Source organism: Pelodiscus sinensis, chromosome 32 (assembly GCF_049634645.1).
Source record: "Pelodiscus sinensis isolate JC-2024 chromosome 32, ASM4963464v1, whole genome shotgun sequence".
In the NCBI taxonomy this organism is placed as follows: Eukaryota; Metazoa; Chordata; order Testudines; family Trionychidae; genus Pelodiscus; species Pelodiscus sinensis.
This window is the reverse complement of record NC_134742.1, coordinates 3,496,642-3,500,931: the sequence shown is the minus strand read 5'-3', so window position 1 is coordinate 3,500,931 and position 4,290 is coordinate 3,496,642.

Below are 4,290 nucleotides of genomic sequence, written 5' to 3'. Positions count from 1 at the left end.
CCCTGGGGGCTGGGGCTGCACTGTCTAGTCAGCTGCTTCTACCAGGGAGTGAGCAGCACAGCCCTCCCCATCGCAACCCCCTGAGAGGAGCTGCCATTGGAGCAGCTCCACCTTCGCTGCTGTGGGCAGCCCCATTAACTCCCTACAACCTCCCAGCTCCCTGCCCTGAGCCCCCCATCTCCTGCTCTGGTGGCTGCATCCCCCCCCCATCGCTTAGCCCCAAAGATCTCCCAGAGCTCTTCCTTGAAACCTCCATCTCTCACCCACTGCCCTGATCTCCCAGCACCTGCCCTGACTCCTCACTCCACTCCCTGCCCTGTATCTTGCACCCCTCCCAACCTGCCCTGAGCTCCGAACACACCCAGCTCTCTGCACTGAGCCCCCCCACACACACACCTCCAACTCCCTGCCTGACTCCTGCGTCCCCCTACTGAAAGAATGAAGGACTCTGGGAACTCCGGGTACAGCTGCAGTGTTGCTATAGATGGGGCTGGGCCTACCATGCGGCAACTAAATAAATAATTATATCTGCTTGCAAAGAATTCCTGCTTGTCGGGCTCGTCTTGTTCGGAGTCTCCCCTGTCTGCTGCAAGGGAATGGAGGGTTGGAGTCTGGTGGGAGCTGCACGGTGCCCCACTCACTTTGGTACCGCGTTGCTGCTCACGCACGTCTCCAGCAAGTACCAGAGCCCCCGACGAACTGACAGAGCCGCTGGGTCTTGCTTAGTGGAGATTGGCCAGAAAGGGCTCAGGCACAACAAGGGGATTCACTGGCCAGGGCAGCGCCACCTGCTGGTTGCCTCAGGAATTGGTTTGCTCAGCTAAGACATTCTCTGCTGATGGTGCCACAGAGTCTTCTGTATGACGGGGCTGTGCTACCATCTGGGCGCCCCCATTCGCGGGGAAGGGCAGGTATCTCACGGTATTGCACGACCCAGGACCCCCACCATTCTGCGTCCCAACACCATGATGCCTCTTCCCAACTCCCTCCACCATGATTAAGGGCAAAGCAGCAGATGCCAGACCCACAGCTGCCCTTCGATAGCTCAGCTGGCAGAGCGGAGGGGTTGTCATAGGCCTCGCCACATTATCCTTAGGTGGCTGGTTCAGCTCGAAGGAAAGTGTCTTAAATTAAAGCTCCTAATTCGAACTACACTTACTCCTCCTGCAATGAGGAGTAACGATAGTTCGAATTCGGAGCTTTAATTTGCACTACCTGGCCTATGCCACGTGTAGCCACGGGCAGGGAGTTCGAACTACCGGGCATTTAAAAATGACAGCACCCGGGAACATGCAAATAGAGTCCAGGATATTTTAATCCCAGGCTTCATTTGCAAGTTCGAATGACTACATTAGACATCCTAGTTCGAACTAGGGTGGCTATTGTGACATACCCTTTGAGGCAGGGATGTGACACCATCGTGGTTCCTCATTGACTCCCCGCTCAGAAGAGCCTCTTGGAATCAGCTGAGGAACAAGGCCTGGGCTGGGGGAAGAGCTGGCGCCAGGCTAGACGGGTTTCTAGCGAGTGACAGGAAGACCTGGGGGTTTCCACTGCAAGCGAGGGCAGCTCGTCCCTTCAGAGCCTGGGGCCAGGAACATCAGCTCAGGCAGAGACCTGCTGACTTGTTCCGCTTTCTGGTGCAGGTTCAAAAGGGACGGAGACTCCCCAATGTCCTTGGGAACAAGGTGAGACAGTTCAGGGCTCCCCCAGGCCAGTAACTGTTTCACCCTCTGTCTTCCTTGTACAGGGGGTGCCCCATGGCTGTGCAGCTTTCAGCTGGAGCTCTGACCCCACCAGCCACCCAGCATCCATGAGCCTCACCCTGGGTGTGCCCAGCCTGGTCACTCCTGCAGGCTGCCCTTAGCACCCGTCCAGCCCTGGATTTGCCCCAAATCATCCACATGCTGCGGGAGGGAGGTGCTGAAGGGGGAGGATTGACTCTAGGAAGGGGTCTTCTCTAGATGTCTGTGGGGAAAGGGTGGTCCAGCTCTGTCACTGACCTGCCCCAGGGTCTGGCCGAGAGGGGCTGCAGACATGGCTGCGAGGTGCAGAAACGGAACTTGTCTTCCAAGTGAATGTGAGGAACGTGACATTGGGAGAGAGGATTTACGTTCCATGGCCGACTTGAACTGTATCCCTGCTGGCCTAATGGATGAGGTGTTGGCTTATAAAGTCAGAACTTGTGGGTTCAACTCCCATCTAGAGTGAAGAGCTGCATTTTCCCCTGCGTGGTGCACAGTAAGGTGAGGGCTGAAGTGTGGTGGGAGCTGCAAAGTGCTCCAGGGACTTTGTGGCCAGGCTGCCTGCTGTCTCTAGCACCTGCCAGCTCCCCCACTGGGCTGAGAGAGCTGCTGAGCCTTGTTCAGAGGAGATGGCTAGACGGGGCTCAGGCCCTGCAATGGGGTTCGCTCCCCAGGGCAGCGCCACCTGCTGGTTGCTTCAGGCTTGCTCAGCTGATGCACCCTCTACTGATGGTCTGTAGCCTGTCAGGAGACGGGCCCCAGCCCACCAAATGCAGCAGAGTTTTCTTCATGACTTGGCCGTGACACGATCTGGGCAGCCCCCTTTCGAGGGGAGGGGCAGGTATCTCTAGCCCCAGAACCCAGCACTCTGTGTCCCAGCACAGGGCTCTCAGGTACTGCTGCCTCTTCCTAACTTCCACCTCTGTTCTTAAGGGCAAAGCAGCGGAGACAGAGCCAACACTTGACCTTCGATAGCTCAGCTGGCAGAGCGGAGGACTGTAGCGGGGGCTCAGCAAGTTATCCTTAGGTAGCTGGTTTAATTCCGGCAGGGCAGGGGGAGGCAGGCAGGGCATGCTGGGCCCTAGGGGGAGTAGCAGGGCAGGCGAGGCGCGTCCAAGGAGCTGCTGAAATTCTCCGCAGACCAGGGGCCCAGCTGTGATGCTGTAAAGAGCCCAGCTCTAGAGGGTCAGGGGACACAGAGCCCAGCCAAGCCCTGGGACTGAAGCAGGGACCTTTAGATCTTCAGTCTAACATGGGCCCGACTGAGCTACCTCAGGCCTCCCAATACGGCTACGGGGAAAGGCCTTCTCATGGCAGAGGGAAGCCGAGTGTCACACTGAGTCCCCCAGCTGGGTTTCTAGTAGGAATCTATTCTCACTATTTCCCACTAAATACAAGACCCTGAAGATACTGAATTTACTATTTCCCTAAACGCAGTGAAAGAGTGAAAATCGCTAGACAATAGCTACGAACTACACCGTCTGCGTGGGCGATCGAAACCCTCACACGGTCACCTCTGCTCGGTCTCACCAATAGCGACGCAGAGACACCTCTAGCTAACTCGTGTCCTTGGGTCTGGCTAGCTGAGGAGAGAGGCCCCCTGTCACGTTACTGGATTTTGAGGGGAGCAGCCAGATCACTGATGCACCCATAGGTGGGGGTGTTGCCCCAAAAATGGTATAAAAGGGGGCCATGTGGGGTGTTGAATAGAAGCTCACTGTCTGCTAATCCTGTGTGCGCTAGTCATGTGATTGTATAATGTCTGTGTGTGTAGTTAGGAGTCTGTAATCTGTGTAGATACTGAATATTTCTCTGCATGTGGTTGAGCAGTGGGCAGAGCCTGGCCTATGGACATGCTAATCAGGGAGGCTCTGTGGGACAATGGCACTCAATGGGCCAAGGACACACCTAAAGCAGGAGTGGTGACTCATACCTAAGGGCTACCAGCAGGGAACACAGGAAGAAGCCGTGGGCCAGGTGACCTGCTGTAGCCAAGAAGAGACCAGGAAGGAGGGATAAATAGGCCATGTGGCGGACTCCATCTTGGTCTTCAGCTCAGCACTTCATCCCAGAGGCAGAAAGACCTGTGAACCCATCCTGATCCTAGGATGCGCAAGAAGGACTTTTAAACCAGCAGCTGTAACATCTCTGCTAGAGCCTGCATCGAGAACTGGGAGATTCGATGCATATAATGCACTATCCTTTAACAACCTGACACTCATTCTTTTCTTTATTGTAATAATAAACCTTTAGATGTTAGATGCTAAAGGATTGGCTCAGCGTGATTTGTGGGTAAGGTCCAAAGGGTAAATTGACCAGGGATCTGTCGCTGGTTTCTTGGGACCAGACAGAACTTGTTCGGGGTAGGTGGGATTCGGTGCTAGGACCCCCCACCTGTGTATGAGGCCCGGGGCCATCTGGGGCATGGATACTGCTGGAGTGTCAGAGGGGTTTTGCTCGTGAAACTTCAGGCAGGCAGCTGAAGTGCTCTGTGTGACTGGTTTGTGGCCTGTTTGGAGAAGTCAGCAGTCTGGGGGCTGTAAGG